Source organism: Pristiophorus japonicus, unplaced genomic scaffold (assembly GCF_044704955.1).
Source record: "Pristiophorus japonicus isolate sPriJap1 unplaced genomic scaffold, sPriJap1.hap1 HAP1_SCAFFOLD_89, whole genome shotgun sequence".
Classification (NCBI taxonomy): domain Eukaryota; kingdom Metazoa; phylum Chordata; class Chondrichthyes; family Pristiophoridae; genus Pristiophorus; species Pristiophorus japonicus.
In genome coordinates, this window is record NW_027254813.1 from 2004532 (window position 1) to 2024787 (window position 20256).

At 46.9% G+C, this 20256-nt stretch overlaps 1 non-coding gene across 1 annotated transcript; it reads right to left on the minus strand.

Moving 5' to 3' along the window:
- Positions 1-13464: 13464 nt before the first annotated feature.
- trnac-aca (transfer RNA cysteine (anticodon ACA)) lies at positions 13465-13536 on the minus strand. The gene has a single exon. It is a non-coding gene; the product is annotated as a tRNA-Cys (tRNA).
- Positions 13537-20256: the final 6720 nt, after the last annotated feature.

Consider the following 20256-nt stretch of genomic DNA (forward strand, 5'->3'; position numbering starts at 1 on the left):
AGCTTTTAGTGCCGAGGGCAGGTGCAAGTATACAAAGTGTTCCAACAACGGCAATAACTTCATCATTTGCGTGTCTGCAGAGTACAGAGTTACGGTTTCTGTTAAAGGAACGGCATAAATGAGCAGTGGGAATTTGGCTTATGTGGACTTCCGATTTATTGAAATTATGTCACTGCCCCTATCATTTAATGGTCATCACTACATTGTCAGATACAGAACAAGGCCAAATATGGATCACACACAGAGTTACACAACGTCAATGACTATAATCACTGACCAGGAAGAGCAGTGACTGCAAGGATCACGTAGAATATTTTATCAATGATGGAAAATGTCGCAGGCATTGTCATGTATTCAACCAGCATTGTAACCCATGTATAAATTGACCGAAGTTGTACACCGTGAGAACACTGACCACTCGGTGGGAGACACTCCTAACCTGGACCTTCAGGTACAAAAGGGGAAGCTCCACCCACTTTCATCACTTGAGTGCTATGGAATAAAGGACAGGTCACAGACTGACCTTCTCTCAAGCATAGGCCTTGTGTGCATTTATACTGTGAAGTAAGGACGTATCAATGGCGACAAGAAACTGGGATTTAAACCACGCGAGCATGGCCACTAGCAGAACAGACGAGAGGTATTGTGTTAAGGAATGGTTGGGACAGAGATTCAACATTGTTAAAGCAGCACACAGTTCTCCAGGCAGACAAGGGCAGTCAGGTATGCCCCAACATGTAGTCGAACCCAGAAGGGGAGTTCGACAGAGACAATGGCAAGCTGAACAGCGATTCACGACATTGCAAGGGACAATGCGGCCAGTAATGGGGCCATCAACACCTGTTAATGGTGCACTCAAGGACAATAACAGGGGCAGTCAGGGACGATCGACTGGCAAGGGACCTTTTGTTTCAAACCGTAACTCATGCTGGAGGCGTGGAGGCATGCATTCAGCTGTAGTTTGCAGAGATGAGCAAAATACCTGCAGAAATTGCAGAAATGGACACTGGGGGAAATCGCTGGAAGCTGAAGTTCAGCGAGTTCATGTGGAGCAGGTGTACAGTTCATACACCAGGACGCCACCAATAATGATGAAACTGCTCGTCAATTGCATCCCAGTATAAATGGAGTTAGACACGGGTGCCAGCCAGTCCCTGATGGCTATCAAACAGTTCAAAAAGTTGTGGGCATCCAAGGCCAGGGGGCCAAAATTATCGCCGATTGACGCACAGCTACGGAATTACACCAAGGAGATCATTCCGGTGCTAGGCAGGGCCACGGTAGTCGTGACCCACAAAGATTCAGAGAACAGGTTGCCACTCTGGATTGTCCCATGGGACGGTCCCGCACTACTGGGGAGGAGTTGGCTTGCTGTCATGAAATGGAAATGGGGCGATGTCAATGCAATTTCCTCTGTGGAGCAAGTATCATGATCACAGGTCCTGGACAAATTTGACTAATTATTTCAACCCGGCATTGGCACTTTCATGGGGGCCAAGGTAGTGATTCACATAAACCCGGACGCCAGGCCAGGACACCACAAGGCCAGAGCGGTGCCGTACGTGATGCGGAAAAAGATAGAAGGCGAATTGGACCGCCTCCTGAGGGAAGGCATCATCTCGCCAGTCGAATTCAGTGACTGGGCGAGCCGGATTGTGCCGGTGCTCAAGGCGGATGGGTCGGTCAGGATATGTGGCGATTACAAGGCCACCATCAATCGGGTGTCACTCCAAGACCAGTACCCACTACCGAGAGCGGAGGACAACTTTGCGATGCTATCCGGTGGCAAACTTTTTTCAAAATTGGACCTGACCTCAGCTTACATGACCCAGGACCTGGCGAGTGAGTCGAAGAAGCTGACCATCATCACGACACACAAGGGGTTGTTTGAGTACAACAGATGTCCGTTCGGGATTCGCTCGGTCGCCGTGATCTTCCAACGAAATATGGAAAGCCTCCTCAAGTCGATTCCAGGGACGGTGGTTTTTCAGGACAACATCCTCATCACGGGTTACGATACTGAAGAACATCTCAACAACCTGGAGGAGGTGCTACGCAGACTGGACCGGGTAGGTCTGCGACTGAAAAAGGCGAAGTGCGCCTTCCTCGCTCCAGAGGTAGAATTCCTGGGGATGAGGGTAGCAGCAGACGGGATCAGCCCAACTGCATCCAAGACGGAAGCGATCCAGAGAGCACCCAGACCCGGGAACACGACGGAGCTGCGTTCGTTCCTGGGGCTCCTGAACTATTTTGGCAACTTTCTTCCCAAATTGAGCACGCTGCTAGAGCCGCTACACGTGCTCCTAAGCAAAGGTCATGAATGGGTCTGCGGGGACAGCCAGGAAAGGGCTTTTAATAGAGCACACAATTTGTTATGTTCCAACAATCTGTTGACGCTATATGACCCATGTAAGAAACTTGTGTTAACGTGCGATCTGTCATCCTATGGTGTCGGGTGTGTTGCAGCATGTAAATGCCAAGGGTCAGTTACAGCCGGTAGCTTCTGCCTCCAGGAGTCTGTCCCAGGCAGAAAGGGGCTACGGGATGATAGAAAAGGAGGCGCTCACATGTGTATATGCGGTAAAGAAAATGCACCAGTACCTGTTTGGCAGGAAATTTGAGCTGGAGAGAGATCACAAACCCCTAACGTCCCCTTTGGCCGACAACAAGGCCATAAATGTAAACGCATCGGGCCGCATACAGAGGTGGGCACTCACGTTCGCTGCCTATGAGTACACAATTCGGCACAGACCGGGCACCGTAAACTGCGCCAATGCACTCAGCAGGCTCCTACTAGCCACCACTGAGGGGGCTACCGAGCATGGTGCTGAGATGGTCATGGCTGTTGAAGCTTTCTGAAGCGAAGGCTCACCCGTGACAGCCTGTCAGATTAAAGTCTGGAGAAATAGAGACCCGCTATTGTCTCTAGTCAAGAAATGTGTCCTGAATGGGGACTGGGCAGCCACGGAAAGGGCATGCCCTGAGAAATTTAAACCATTTCACAGGCGCAAGGATGAACTCTCGATTCAGGCCGATTGCCTACTGTGGGGAAACCGCGTAGTCATGCCACAGATGGGCAGAGAGGTGTTCATCAGAGAACTCCACAATGGGCACCCGGGCATTGTCACGATGAAGGCAATTGCCAGGTCACATGTTTGGTGGCCAGGGATAGACGCAGATCTGGAACTTTGTGTTCGCAGGTGCAACACGTGTGCCCAGCTTGGCCATGCGCCCAGGGAAGCCCCCCTTAGATCCTGGCCATGGCCCGCCAAGCCTTGGTCACGCATCCATGTGGACTACGCAGGTCCTTTCATGGGGAAAATGTTTTTGGTTGTAGTAGACGCCTACTCCAAATGGATCGAGTGTGACATTTTAAATTCAAGCACATCCTCTGCCACGGTAGAAAGTCTACGGGCAATGTTCACCACCCACGGTCTACTGGACATCTTGGCCAGTGACAATGGCCCGTGCTTTACAAGCACTGAATTCCAGGACTTCATGGCAGGCAATGGAATTTACCATGTTAGAACCGCATCGTTCAAGCCGGCCTCAAACAGCCAGGCAGAACGAGCAGTGCAGATAATCAAACAGGGGATACTCTGATTCCAAGGGGGTTCCCTGCAAACCCGCTTATCACGCTTCCTCTTGGCCGATAGATCCCGACCACATTCGCTCACAGGGGTTCCACCAGCAGAGTTACTAATGAAAAGGACGCTCAAAACCCGATTATCCCTTATACACTCCACCATGAAAGAAATTGTCGAGAGCAGGCGCCAGTCACAATATAACTACCATGACAGGAATGCGAGGGCACGATGTATTGATGTAAATGATCCTGTTTTTGTCCTCAACTACGCTGCAGGGCCCAAATGGCACGCAGGCACTGTAATTGCCAAAGAGGGCAATAGGATTCTGGTAGTTAAACATACCAATGGACAAATATGCCGAAAACATGTGGATCAAACAAAAAGGAGGTTCAGCAACCCCATAGAAGAAGCAGAGGAAGAGAACGATATAGAGGTCACTCCACCACAGGTGACCGAACACCGGAACCAAAGGGAAGAGAGCACAGTCACTGTGTGCAGTCCGGACAGGCCTGAGCACTGCAAACAGCAGACACTCAGGCCAGCGCCCAACAACCGGAGCCCCAACTCAGGCGCTCCACAAGGGAGCGTAAACCACCAGAGAGACTCAACCTGTGATCCCAATAAGACTTTGGGGGGGAAGGTGATGTCATGTATTCAACCAGCATTGTAACCCATGTATAAACTGACCTAATTTGAACAATGTGAGAACACTGACCATTAGGTGGAAGATACTCCTAACCTGGATCTTCAGGTATAAAAGGGGAAGCTCCACCCACCTTCATCACTTGAGTGCGAAGGAATAAAGGATAGGTCACAGACTGACCTTCTCTCAAGCATGGGCCTCGTGTGTATTTATACTGTGTAGTAAGGACGTATCAGGCATTTTCTGTGTTAAGCGATGCTGCCTCTTCGTGCTTTAGGCAATCTCTCTGAATTAAACCCTGAAATATTCCCGGAGCCTTTCAATTATATCCTGTGGGCTCCCCACTGGGACAGTCAAGATGCAACAGAGTTGAAATTAGTTTCAGTTGTTTGAACAAACACATTACGGCCGCCGATTTGAGTTCCTCATGACATCGAATATGTTTAAATGCAAAATTCCGAAATTGAAGCTCAACGTCCCAAAACTGGAAAATGTTGATCAGACTTATTATAGAATGTAATTGGAAATGATGCTCTCTCTCCATGGGCCGTGTTCCTTCAAACACAATCAGACGCATTGTATAGATTGTATATTGTTCTGATGAATGTTTTGCACTCTTCTGTGTTAATTCAGTGATTACTTTCCAAATATTAGCTGAGTCTCTCGGGTCTGCTCTACTTCACTGCGGTATGCGGCTGCCTACTATAACTCTGGATATGTCATTCTCAATTAAAGTGCAGTGCTCATTTTACTGTCGAACACTCATTTGTTCTAACTTAGAGTCAGCAATGAGTAAGGATCCATTTTTCCACAGCACCTCACATGAATACAGCATGTCAAATCAATTAATGAAACACCTCGAACTAATAAGATAAGGTGCAATTTTCCCTCATAGTATAAATCTTAAATGTACTGTTTCATTCTGGGTAATCTGCGATATACACCTGCAAAGGCAATGGGAAAACATCGCCAGTGGTGTAAAATAATTTGTTCTGGGCTCTGCATGTTTGTAATGTAGACAAATTTGCTGCTGATACAAAGATATGGTGGGAAAGCAAGTTGTGAGGACGATGCAAACAATCTGCAAAGCGATATCGATAGGGTCAGTGAGTGAGGAAAAAATTGGCAGCTGCAGTATAATGTGGGAAATATGAAGTTATCCACTTTGGTAGGTAAAACAAAAAAAGCTAATAATTACTTAAATGGGGAGAGATTACAAAATGCTCTCGAGCAGAGGGATCTGGGAGTCCTTTTACTGAAGAACATAAGAAATAGGAGCAGGAGTAGGCCATACGGCCCCTCGAGCCTGCTCCACCATTCAATAAGACCATGGCTGATCCGATCATGGACTCAACTCCACTTCACTGCCTGCTCCCCATAACCCCTTATCCCCTTATCATTTAAAAAGCTGTCTATTTCTCTCTTAAATTTATTCAATGTCCCAGCTTCCACAGCTCACCGAGGCAGGGAATTCCACAGTTTTACAACCCTCTGAGAGAAGAAATTTCTCCTCATCTCAGTTTTAAATGGCTGGCCCCTTATTCTAAGATCATGCCCTCTAGTTCTAGTCTCCCCATCAGTGGAAACATTCTCTCTGCATCCACCTTGTCAAGCCCCCTCATAATCTTACACGTTTCGATAAGACCACCTCTCATTCTTCTGAATTCCAATGAGTAGAGGCCCAACCTACTCAACATTTCCTCATAAGTCAACCCCCTCATCACAGAATCAAACTAGTGAACCTTCTCTGAACTGCCTCCAAAGCAAGTATAGCCTTTCGTAAATATGGAAAACAAAACTGCATGCAGTATTCCAGGTGTGGCCTCACCAATACGTTATATAGCTGTCGCAGGACTTCCCTGCTTTTATACTCCATCCCCTTTGCAATAAAGGCCAAGATACCATTGGCCTTCCTGATCACAAAAAGTTTGCATGCAGATACAGCAAGTAATTAGGAAGGCAAATGGAAAGTTGGCCTTTATTTCAAGGGGGATGGAATATAAAAGTACGGAAGTCCTGCTACAACTGTACAGAGCACAGGTGAGACCACACCTGGAGTACTGCATACAGTTTTGCTCTCCTCATTTCAGGAGGGATAAACTTACATTGGGGGCATTTCAGAGAAGGTTCACAAGGTTGTCTTATGAAGAATGGTTGAACAGGTTGGGATCTACCTATTGGAGATTAGCAGAGTGAGAGATGATATCTTTGAAAGGTGTAAGATTCTGAGGGGGCTCGACAGGGTAGATGCAGAGAGGATGTTTCCTCTCGTGGGGGAATCTAGAACTAGGGGACATAGTTTCAGAATAAGGGGTTGCCCATTTAAAATGGGAATGAGGAGGAATTTCTTCTCTCGGAGGGGCGTGAATCTTTGTATTTCTATCCCTGAGAGCTGTGGAGGCTTGGTCATTGAATATACTTAAGGTGGAGATAGACAGAATTTTGAATGATATGGGAGTCAAGGGTTAGGTGGAGATGGCAGGGAAGTGGAGTTGAGACCAAGATCAGATCAGCCATGATCTCACGGAATGGTGGAACAGGCTCGAGGGGCTAAATGGCCTCCTCCTGTTCCTATGTCCCTCTGTGTAAGGTCTGGGAAACACACGGTGGTGATCTGTGGAAACTTCAACTAAATGGTGTTGTTTTAAATGGGATGCAGAAACAGAGTGACCGAGAGATTTACACACAGCAATATTTGAAGGTAGGTAGACAAGTTGATAAGCCTATTAAAAAAGAATACAGGCCCTTGGCTTTATAACGTGAAATAGATTACACCGGTGAGGAACTTACACCAAAGCTTTATAAATCTTTTTATTCAGGCCTCAGTTGGAACCTGTTTACAGTTCTGGGCACCACAATTTAGGAAGAATATCGAGGATTTGGAGAGAACATAAGAAATATATAAGAAACATTTTCTGTTGTTATTGAAAACACAAACACAGGTATTCATTGAAATCCAATCTGTAGGTGGCCACACACAGCTTGAAGAGAGCCAGGGAGACCGACAGAATCGGGAAACACCGGGAAATGGACAAGAGATATTGACAAGGACTAAAACCGCTTTGAGACCAGACAATTGCGGGAACCCCTGTGGTTCATGAAGGGGTTTGGATGGTTGGTTTCCTGACACCCTTGTAATGTGGGGAAAGATGGGCCCTAATCACCCCCACATGGATCTCAACTCTTTCAAAAGCAAGAGAGTGTGTAACCTGGGTCTTTAACATAAAGTAATGGGGTCCTTTACAATTAAAGCCCATTATTAATTCTCTCACACACTTCAATTATGTTTATGAAATGAATTGATGGAAACTTCAATAACTGAACTTTACTGAGTTAAGGAACTTTAATCATTGATGAAGTTTTATCTCCTATCTGATTTTACACACACTGTATTTTAGCAGAGTGAGTTAAAATGCCCATTGCTCATGATACAAGGAACCTGGGGCTACTTTTTAAAAATGTATTCCACAGAAAAATATTCTCCAAAATAATGTTTCTGTCCGTGCTCAAACCGGGGATATTTCACTTGTGTGGCGAACGTGATAACCGTTACACGACGGAAACCTCTGCTTACACCTCGAAAAAAAGCATCCTGCAGCGCTGCCTCACTTCCCCGCAGCAGATCAAAGCCACAAACAAACCCATCGATTATTCCCACTTCCCCACCTCCACAGATACTGCCTGACCTGCTGAGTGTTTCCAGCATTTTCTGGGGTTGATGTGCGTCGCTTTCAATTTTTGAAATTTCACCAAGCAAAGAATCGGTCAATCGAACTGACCCTGTAATCACTTTGTTCGCGTTTATTCACAGGAATACCCGCAGTCGGGAGCAGAAAAGGAATTAAAACCCAATACCGTCTTCGGGACAATCAGAATACTTCGTCACAGACAAGGCACCGGAAGGCTGGAAGGTAGATCACACCGGTTGTGGGAGAGCTGGTTGGTAGTGACATGGAAGTGTCTGCAATGTGCGGGATCAGACTGCTTCCACGCATCCACAATGAATGTCCCACCCTTTATTTGGGAAAAGTGCAACTGCGAGTGGACAAGTTCCAACTGGTCGGAGCAATCTGAAGCTTTAACTGATGGACACCCTGGTTTTGGATGTCTTGCAGTATGCACTTGCGTCAGTTTCTGTGACGCAATGGTTTAGTGCGTTGGGCTATTAACCTAAAAGTTGGTGGTTCGAGCCCACCCAGTGGCGAAGTTTTTAACTGCGTTTTCCCCGAGGATTCGGTGCCGCACGGTTCCAGTTTGTCATTGTGCGTTTTGACTGCACAAACATATTCCGCAAACATTGACAGCTCTGCTGTTATCCAGTGAGTTCCCACTCCAATACTTTTATGAGCATTCAATTCAAGTGTAGAGTTTGAGTGTATACAGAACTGTGCAGTGATATCAGAAAATTTAACAAGGCTGTGGGACATTGTGTTTTGTTAACATTGAACCACGAATATGAATCAACCATTTTTTCTAATATTTAATTGAGCAAGTTTTCAAAATGTTTCCACCCAATTTTGAACCAGGAACTTTTCGCGTGTGAGGCAAATGTGACAACCACTACACGACGGAAACACTGCATTTGAAGCAATGTTAGGAACATCACCAGAGCTTTAACCTACACAGCTGGACGATACTTCAGGAGCTAGTTTTACGAGAATAGAAAGACGGTGCTATATTTAGGAAGGCTGTGAGTGTGGTAGGAATTGATCCAGTGTTTCCCAGACTTTACACATAGGAACAGGAGCTGGCCATTTAGCAGCGAGTGGTTAGGATCTGGAATGTACTGGAGGCAGACTCAATCTTATCTTTCAAACGGGAGTTGGATAAGTGTCTGAAGGAAAAACAATTGCAGGACTCAGGGGAAAGGGCAGGGGAGTGGGACTCGCTGACAGTCGGCACGGGCTCGACGGGCCGAATGGACTTCCGTGCTGTAACCATTCCATGATTCTATAAGTTAGTGGCACATTTCATAGTGTGGGTGGAAGCAGAACATGGCAAAGGGACATGGATTGAGTCGGCAAAACAAGATGCATCTGATTCAGGAGATTCGGGGGGCGTGGAAATTCAGGAGTTTAATGACTTTGAAAGGAACATTTTTGTTTTGTGATGTTTTGGTCAGAGAAATGTTTGTGAAAGGAATTTTTTGAACAGAGGAATGCAGCATTTAATCTTCTGCCTTAACACTTCTTTCTGTGTATCGGGGTCACATTTCTTTTCGATGTCATTCTTCCAGAATTGATATTTCATTTGCTGTTTCACAATAACCAGACCCTTGCTCTAAAGTCAGTCGCACTGTTTCCCCAGTCTCCTGTTGATGTTACCAGCAATGAACATTTTGAATCAGACCCCTAAAGCACAGTGTGTAAAATGGGACATGATTTAACAATTAACGTGGGGCTCGCAACCCTGAATCCAAGATTAAGATTCTCATGCTCGACCGATTGACCTAGCCGGGCTTCTGCCAAATGCACCTTTTTGTCGCTGATTGCAGCCAGGCGCCTGTTGGCTCCGCCTCAGATGTTTAAACTTGCTGTCGAGGAACTGCCAGGATCCTCTTGAATGGTGGACCAGGCTCGAGGGGCCGAAAGGCCTACTCCGGCTCCGAATCCTGACATGTTTATGATCTTATAACCTTTCACAGGAGAACAAACTCGCCCCTGAGTATGCATGAGGAGAAAGCTCCAGAAAATATTACCACCCGGTGAGCTTTCGTTTGTAAGTGTAAAGTTCTGACCCTGCAGTACAGACTCAGACGAGGCACATGCTGAAGTCAAGGTCACTCTGGACCTGCACCTTTATTTCACAGCTCTCAAGTGCCACACTTGCCTGAGACCTGCCTTTATATACCTGTGTGGAACAGGTATGCAGTGTCTCCTGCAAGTGCACCCCTGGTGGTAACGTATGCTTGTGGTTACAGGTCATATCTAGTTACAGACATGTATAGCATGGTAAGATACAGTTATATAGAGTAGTGTGAGATACATGACATCAAACTCCCCCAAGGTCTTATTGTCTTTATAGATTCAGACTCTCAGGTGGTCTACGCTCTCGCGTGGAGCGTCTTAGTTGTGGTTCAGTTGTTTGCCTTGGTGCCTGTTTTTCTTTCAGTGTGATTGCTGGTATCTCGCCTGGGCTGTCTGTTGAGACTGCCCTTTCCTCAGGTTGTTCCCTCTGTCTGCCCACCAGGTGTGGTGTGAGTTCCATACTGTAGTCTGCCTCTCGTCCTGCAGTATTGTTGGTGAATCTACTTTTTACTTGGTCTACATGCCTCCGACAGGTTTGGCGATTGTCCATTTGTACAACCAGTAGCCTGTTTCCTTCCTTGCCTGTTACTGTCCCTGCACGTCATTTGGGACTCCTGCCATAGTTTAGCAGAAGCACTTTGTCCCCTATCTCATTCCACCACCCCCTCAAATTTAGGTCATGGTACTCAGTTATCTTCCGGCGCTTATCCTCAACAATTTCATGCATGTCTGGGAGGATTAACGAGAGCCTGGTCTTTAAGGTTCATTTCATCAATAGTTGCGCGGGGGGTACCCCAATCAATGAATGTGGACGAGATCTGTATGCCAGCAGCAGTTGCAACAGGCGGCTCTGCAGCATGGGACCTTGGATTCTGAGCATTCCTTGTTTAATGATCTGCACTGCTTGCTCCGCCTGGCCATTGGAGGCCGGCTTGAACGGTGCCGTCTTTACGTGATTTATGCCGTGGTCAACTATAAAATCTTGCAATTCTGCGCTAGTGAAGCACGGACCATTATCACTGACCAGTATGTCAGGAATTCCGTGCATTGCAAACATGGTTCTCAGGCTCTCCACAGTGGTGCAGGTGGTGCTCGAGTTTAAAATGGTGAACTCGATCCATTTTGAAATTGCATCAACGGCTACGAGGAACATTTTGCCCATGAACGGCCCGCATAGTCTACATGCACCCGAGACCACGGTTTTTGTGGGCCAGGGCCAGGGGCTTAGGGTGGCCTCCCTGGGGGCATTACCGAGTTGGGCAAAAATGGTGCACCGACGGATACAGAGCTCCAAGTCCGCGTCAATGCCAGGCCGCCAGACGTGGGCTCTGGCTATGGCCTTCATTAGGACAATCCCCGGGTGCTCGCGGTGGAGCTCTCGGACAAACGCCTCTCAGCCTCGCAAGGGCATAACTACTCGACTGCCCCACATCAGGCAGTCTGCCTGTAGTGATAGTTCATGCATGTGCCGATGGAAAGGTTTGATCTCCTTGGGGCAGGCATCGCGGGTCTCTGCCCAGTCACCAGTTAAAACGCATCTTTTGACTAAGGATAACGTGGGGTCGCTGTTCGTCCACAATCTGATTTGGTGAGACATCATGGGCGAACCTGTGGATTCAAAGGCATTGATTGCCATGACCATCTCACAGTCCTGTTCGTCCGAACCTTCCGTGGTCGCCAGGGGTAGCCTGTTAAGCGCGTCAGCACAGTTGCCTGTGCCTGGTCTGTGCATTATTGTTTAGTCGTAAGACACCAGCATGAGTGCCCACCGCTGAATGCGCGCCGAGGCTTTGGCGTTTATTGCCTTGCACTCAGATAGCGGGGACGTGAGCGGTTTGTGGTTGGTTTCTAACCCGAACTTGGCCACGAAAAGATATTGGTGCATCTTTTTGACACCGTACACGCACGCGAGCGCCTCCTTCTCAACCATACCGTAACCGCACGCCGCCCGGGAAAGTGACCTGGAGGCATAAGCAATGGGTTGTAATTTACCCGCATCATTGACGTGCTGTAAAACGCACCCGACCCTGTACGCTGACGCATCACATGTAAGAACTAACTTTTTACCTGGGTCAAAAAAGGCTAAAACACTGTTGGAACTTAGAAGATTGAGTTCTTTATTGAAGGCGCGTTCTTGGGCGTCCCCCCAAAACCAATCGCACCCCTTTCTGAGTAGCACGTGGAGAGGCTCCAGCAGTGTGCTCAAGTTCTGCATAAAGTTCCCAAAGTAATTGAATAGCCCGAGAAAGGCAGGCAGTTCCGAGATATTCCAGGGCCTGGGTGCCAGACGAATTGCTTCGGTTTTTGATTCTGTTGGGCGGATTCCATCAGTGGCAATCCTTCTGCACAAAAATTCAACCTCAGGCGCGAGAAACAGACACTTGGATTTCTTAACTCTTAGGCCTACTCGATCCAATCGACTTAGTACTTCCTGCAAATTGCGGAGATGGGAGTCGGTGTCCCTGCCCGTGATGAGTATGTCATCTTGAAACACAACCGTCCCCAGGATGGACTTGAGCATACTCTCCATGTTGCGCTGGAATATAGCAGCTGCCGACCTGATGCCGAATGGGCATCAATTGTACATAAAAAGGCCTCGATGTGTGTTGATGGTGGTGAGTAGCTGAGACTCTTCGGTCAGTTCTTGCATCATATACGCAGATGTAAGATCTAGTTTCGAGAAAAGTTTTCCTCCAGCCAACGTGGCAAATAGGTCCTCTGCTCTGGGCAGCGGGTATTGGTCCTGTCGGGAGATTCTGTTTTTGGTAGGCTTGTAATCCCCACAGATTTGTACGGATCCATCAGGCTTCATGACGGGGATGATGGGACTTGACCAGTCGCTAAATTCCCCGGATGAGATAATGCCTTCCCGCAGGTCCAGTTCGTGTTCAATCTTTTCCCTCATCACATAAGGCACAGCTCCAGCCTTGTGATGGACCGGTCTGGCATCCTGTGTGATGTAGATTTTAACTTTAGCCCCTTTGAAGGTACCCACACCTGGCTGAAAGAGATGTTCAAAACGACTTAGAACTGCAGAGTGGTGTGAGATACATGACAGTAAGGCGAACGTGTGAACGGCCACACTGCGGAAACATCTCCACCTTCAGCACCAGGTCAGACGGAGATGCTGAGTGAGCAGGTGAACTGCAGAATCCCACTTTTTAGGAGCTGATCGTTGTGCAAAGCAAATGATTTTTGCTTAATGACTAAAAATAAAAGGTGCTAGAGGTGGGATTCAAACCCACACTTTCAGAGCAGACTGAACACAACAGCTTAGACCGCTGTGCTTTCCTGACTATCCAGTGCGGTATATGGCCACCTGCAGGTTGATTTTGAACTTTTGTGTCTTGTCACAAGAAATAAATGAGGGCAACAGGTGTTTCTCTGACTGACACCGGGGAAACAGTGAGACAGACCTTGGAGCAAGGGTCTGGTTATTGCCAAACAGCAAAGAAAATATTAATTCCGGGATTAACCAAAAGAGCAGTGACCTCGACGTGATTTGAACACACAACCTTCTGATCTGTAGTCAGACGCGCTACCGTTGCGCCACAAGGTCTACACAGGGAGCTTGAGATGTTCGTCTATATGAAGATTCCGCAATATAAGGGGCTTTAAAATCCCTGCCCATTCCCACCAGGTATCAGAAGAAGCGCTCACCTGCCAGTCACCGCATGTTTTTTGTTTAACTTTTGTGTTGCTTTCACGGGAAAGCATCATTAATTAACCCGTCATCTTCTTTTGTACAATGAAAGAAATGCTGACTGAGGGACAGTCGATACTTCAATCATTTGTTCTGTGCTTTGCATGTTTACTGTTAAACCATATCCCAGTTTACACACTATGTTTTAGGAGTCTGGTTCAAAATCCTCATCGCTGGCGACACCAGGAATCTGGGGCAACTTTTGTCAAATTTATCAGCACCGGTTATTCCTACACGCGAAAGTTCCCCGGTGGATCCATTTTCTCTCGCTAAAAGTTATCTATTTATTGGTGAAATAAAGAGCAATTAAGGAATAAGGGAGCCCTTTTGCTAGGAGAATAAATAGCAAATAAAAACAGCAAATTCTGGAAATTTCAGCAGGTCAGTTAGCATTTGCCAGGAGACGAGACTCGCCTCCGATTGTTCCCCGATAGGAAATTTCAACACAATGTTCTCGCCCGGCATCGAACCGGTGACCTTTCACGTGTAAAACAAACGTGAAAACCGCTAGACTACGGAAACCTCTGGCACAGCTACCACAACAGACGGGAGCTGACCAGTGAGCTCCCTCTGTGCTGATCACCACTGATTTTTAATGTGGAAGCAAGTCATCCTCGACTTCGGGGATTACCTAAGAAGAGAGGAGGATTGGGAATGTGTTGGCTCACCTAAAACAACCTCTGTCCCACATTGAAAGTTCTCAATCCTTCTCCTCCGCTGCCTTTACAGAAATGTCATGGATCACCGAGCCACCGTGTTCACTTCCACATCCTCACAGTGGGGTCACAGAGGCTCCTACCGTCTCCCAGCGATCAGCGAACTCGCCCAGTTTGTAAAATTAAACGCGGGACACGTGTCCAGCAAAGGGCAGGAGAAGCGGGAGAGTGTGTCAGCTCGTTCTGTAACAGATAGTAGTGGGGTTATTAACGGCGATTACAGCAATCATTAATCCTCTCACACACCTCAATTATGTTTCTGCGATGAACTGATTGAGAATGGAAAGGGTTAATGCTCGGGTTCTGAACCCCTCGACCACCAGGGAACAGCTTCGATAATTTGTATCAATATAAAAATATATGTTTATATATGAACCTGAATATCGACAGCTAGATGTCTAGACCTCATGGCACAACGGTAGTGAATCTAACTTTGAGTGAGAGAAATTGTTCCACAGTGACACCCATTTCATCTTTTGTTCCCTTTTAAACACTAGAAACTGAGACAGGGAAATAAATTCAGAAAACAAAGCAGAGTGATACAGACAAGAGGAAGAGAGAAGGGGAAATACTGTCCCCACCCAGAACTAATGCAGAAACCCCTCTACTGCGCTCGGGGTGGCCAGTCACAGCCTGGAAACACTAACGTCCCAACAGCTCATTGACTGTCGGAGTGGGACCGTGCGGTGCTTCAGAAGACAGGTCGAAAAAGCAAAATCACTGATTCGATCTCATGTGCTTCTCTAATCAAGGGTATCCACACACAAAAACTTGCTTTTATAATGGCTATACATTAACTTTATTATTGTCAAGCAGTTGGTTCGTTGATCTAAAATTGTAACGTTTGCTTAGTAGAAGTTAAATGAAATTTGCGAGAAGTCCTGGGTTCCTATCCTGGACGAGTCCATTATTTTGCCGGCGAGTTTTGAAATTGCACAGAAATTTTGCAAAGAAGGACTTGCATTTCTGCAGTGCCTTTCAGGAACTCATGATGCTCCAAAGCGCTTTGCAGCCGTTGAGTTATGTTTGAAGTGTTGTAGTGTGGGGAAAGATGTGCCCAAATCACCCCACACGAACCTCAACTCTTTGCGAAGGAGTTCGGTGCAAATAGTCAGGTGCCTCAGGGACTTGGACTTTCTTTGAATGAGTTCTGCTTGTCCCTGCATTCAAGCTTGAAACAGCAACTGGACTTCCATCTCACGGGAGCAGCGTGTCGCGTTTAGCGAGTAGGTGACGAGGTTTGGGGTTGATGTGCATCACTTTCAATCTTTGAAATTTCACCAAGCAAAGAAATGGTGAATCCAACTGTCCCTGTCAGCATTTAATTCCCGTTTAATCACGAGAATATCCGCAGTCAGGAGCTGAAAAGGAATTCAAACCTAATACCGACTTCGGGTCAATCAGAATACGTTGTCACAGACAAGGCACCAGAAGGCTGGAAGGTAGATCACATCGGTTGTGGGACAGCTGGTTGGCGGTGACATGGAAATGTCTGCAGTGTGTGGGACCAGACTGCTTTCACACATCCACAAGAATGTCCCACCCTTTATGTAGGAAAAATGCAACTGAGAGTGGACAAGTTCCAACTGGTCGGAGCAATCTGAAGCTTTAACTGACGGACGCCCTGGATTGGGATGTCTTGCAGTGTACATTTGTGTCAGTCCCTGTGGGTTAGCGTGTTTGGTTATTAACCGAAAGGTTGGTGGTTCAAGCACCCCTGCCAGGGACTTCAAATGTTTTCCCTGAAGATTCTGTGCCGCACAGTTCCAGGTTGTCATTGTGTGCTTTGGTGTCACGAATATATTCCGCAAACATTGCCAGCTCTGCTGTTATCCAGTGAGTTGCCACTCCAATACCTTTATGACCATTCAGTTCAAGTGTCGAGTTTGAGTGTACACAGAACTGAACAGAGATATCAGAAAATTTAACAAGGCTGTGGGACATTGTGTTTTGTTAATATTGAACCACTAATATGAATAAATCCATTTTTTATAATATTTAATTAAATTAGTTTTCAAAATGTTTCCCCCCAGTTTCGAACCAAAGATCATTCGTGGGTGAAAAAAATGTGACAACCACTACACTACGGAAACACTGCAATTGAAGTGATGTTAGGAACATATCCAAAGCTTTCACCGACACAGCTGGACTATACTTCAGGAGCTGGTTTTACGAGAATAGAAAGACGGTGCTATATTTAGGAAGGCTGTGAGTGTGGCAGGAATTGATCTCGTGTTTCCCAGACTTTACACATAGGAACAGGAGGTGGCCATTTAGCAGCAAGTGGTTAGGATCTGGAATGCACGGCTTGAAAGGGTGGTGGAGGGCTTGAAAGGGTGGTGGAGGCAGACTCAATCTTATCTTTCAAACGGGAGTTGGATAAGTGTCTGAAGGAACAACAATTGCAAGTCTACGGGGAAAGGGCGGGGGAGAGGGACTCGCTGAGAGTCGGCACGGGCTCGACGGGCCAAATGGCCTTCCGTGCTGTAACCATTCCATGATTCTATAAGTTAGTGGCACATTTCATAGTGTGGGTGGAAGAAGAACATTGCAAAGGGACATGGATTGAGTCGGCAAAACTAGAGGCATCTGATTCAGGAGATTCTGGTGAAGCGGAAATTCGGGAGTTTAATGACTTTGAAACGAACATTTTTGTTTTGTGCAGCTTCGGTCAGAGAAATGTTTATGAAAGGAATTTTTTGCAGAAAGGGATGCAGTATTTCATCTTCTCTCTCAACACTTCTTTCTGGGTGTCGGGTCACATTTCCTTTCGATGTTATTCTTCCAGAATGTATATTTTCTTTGGTGTTTCACAATAACCAGACCCTTGCTCTAAAGTCAGTCTCACTGTTTGCCCAGTCTCCTGTTGATTTTACCAGCAATGAACATTTTGAACCAGACCCCGAAAGCAGTGAGTAAAATGGTTTATGGTTTAAGAGTTAACTTGCAGAGCATAGATAAATTATCCAATTATGGACTCTCCTTCAGTAAGCATTTCTTTATTTGTGCAAAAGAAGATCATCGGTTAATTAACGATGTATTCCCGTGAAAGCAACATAAAATGTAATTAAAAAGTAATCAACAAACTTGGTGTTCGAACCCGAGATTAAAAATCTCACGCTGTATCAACTGAGCTCGCTGTGCTTCTGCTAAAGCAAACGTTTTTGTCACTGATTGCAGCCAGGCGCCTGTTGGCTCCGCTCCAGATGTTTAAACTTAATGTCGAAGAACTGCCAGGATCTTCTTGAATGGTGGACCAGGCTCGAGGGGCCGAATGGCCTACTCCAGCTCCTAATCCTTACATGTTTATGATCATATGACCTTTCACAGGAGAACAATCTCGCCCTGAGCATGCAAGAGGAGAAAGTTCCAGAAAATATTCCCACCCGGTGAGCTTTCGCGTGTGAGGCAAAGATGTGAACCGTTACACTGCGGGAACATCTCCACTTTCAGCACCAGGTCAGACGGAAATGTTAAGCGAGCAGGTGAACTGCTGAATCCCACTTTTAAGGAGCTGGTCGTGGTGCCAAGCAAATGAGTTTTGCTTAATGACTAAAAATAAGAAAATGGATTTGAAACCGCGCTTTAAGAGCAGACTGCAAACTGAACGCAGCACCTTCGACGGCTCGGCCATCCAGACTGTAAGTTCATTTAAATTTTGAACTTTTGTGTCTTGTTACATGAAGTAAATGAAGGCATCTGGCATATCTGTGCCTGACACCGGGGAAACAGTGAGACAAACATTGGAGCAAGTGTCAGTTTATTGCCAAATAGCAAAGAAGTTTACAACTTTTGAAGAACAATGATCTCAACATGATTTGAATGCACAACTTTATGATCGGAAGTCAAACACACTACCGTTGCACCACAAGGTCGACAGTGCAAATTGTCTATGTTTGGAAACATGAAGGTTCCTGAAACACAGTTTCATTTACCCTGCATTGGTGCAATGAAAGGGCTTTAAAATCCCCGGCCGCTCCCAGCGTGGGTCAGACAGCATCAGAAGCAGTGCCCACCTGTCACTCACCCTCTCACGCCCGCTTTCATCACCTGCTGCCCACGGACTGCAGCAAATCCAGTTCATCATCATCATAGGCAGTCCCTCGAAGCGAGGATGACTTGCTTCCTCGCCAAAAAAGGATGAGTTCACAGGTGTTTCAATATTCCAGGTCGTGAAATGTATGTTGAAGGGTGGAAGATGCCTGTGCGTGGATTTTTTAAAAGTGTGATGGCCGTTGCACCCCAGCCATCACACGGGCTTGACAGAGCGAGGTATTCGTCCAGTGGCAAGGGTTAAACAAGACGACTGGAGACCAGCTCTGCTGCACGCACCGACTGTGCACACATATCGCAGTGTGGGCTGGCCCGTGCTGCCCCTGGGCTCCTGGCCCTGAACTCATGCCTCCCCTGGGCCCTGATCACATCCCTCCACAGTCTCTCGCCGCTCCTTCGCAACGATCTCGCCGCTCCTGCTGTATCTGCCCACGCTCCCATCACTGACCTGGACCTTGATGACATCACACTTCGCTGCCGCCGCCCTCCTGCACCAGCTCGTGCTGCTCCCTGGAGTAGTCTCCCGGGACCTCCAAGCTGCTCCCAGGGCCGCTCGCCGTTCCTTTTATGGCCCCGACCTGCCGCTGGTGTTCTCCCGTTAGTGTATCCAGGCTGTGGGTGGCCACCCCGAGCGCAGCAGAGGGGTTTCTGCATTAGTTCTGGGTGGGGACAGTATCTTTCCCCTTCTCTCTTCCTCTTGTCTCTATCCCTGTGCTTTTATTTCTCTATTTATTCCCCCTGTCTCAGTTTCTAGTGTTTAAAAGGGAACAAAAGATGAAATGGGTTTCATTGTGGAACAATTTACTTCACTCAAAGTTAGATGCACTGCTGTTCGCCATGAGGTCAAGGTAGCTAGCCGTTGATATTCAGGTTCTTATATAAATATATATAAATATATCAACATCTATCATAACTGTTCCCTGGTGGTCGAGGGGTTAAGATCTGCCGCACTGACGTGGTAACGATACTCGATCAATTCATCGCATAAAAATAATTGAGGTCTGTGAGACGATTAATAATTGCTGTAATCACCATGAATACCAATACTTTCTGTGATAGACCGAGCTTACAGACTATCTGGCTTCTCCTGCCCTTTGCCGGGCACGTGTTCCGATTTAATTTTACAAACTGGGTGAGTTCACTGATCGCGGGGAGACGGTAGGAGCCTCTGTGGCCCCACTGTGAGGATGTGGAAGTGAACACGGTGGCTGGGTGATCCGTGACATTTCTGTAAAGGGCAGCGGAGGAGAAGGATTGAGAACTTTCAGTGTGGGACAGAGGTTGTTTCAGGTGAGCCTCCTCATTCCCGATCAGCGCAGAGGGAGCTCACTGGTCAGCTCCCCTCTGTTGGGGCTGTTGTATCAGTGGTTTCTGTCGTGTTGTGGTTATCATGTTTCCTTTACATGCAAAAGGTCCCTGGTTCGATCCCAAGCAGAAACATTTTGTTTCAACTTGCCAAATGGGAACAATCGGAGGCGAGTTTCGTCTCCTGGCAAATGCTGCCTGATTTGCTGAGATTTGCAGAATTTGCTGTTTTTATTTGCTATTTATTCTCCTGGCAAAAGGGCTCCCTTAATCCTGAATTGCTCTTTATTTAACCAATAAATAGATAACTTTCAGTGAGAGAAAACGGATCCACCGGGGACCTTTCGTGTGTGAGGACAACGTGATATCCGCCACACTGCAGCCCATCAAAGGGTGAGAAACCACTGAATATAAAGGATGAGCTCACAAATATCAGGGGCAGTGCAGTCTGGTCAACGTCAAACACTCCTTTCTTCTTCAGCAGTGGCATGAACGGGAATCA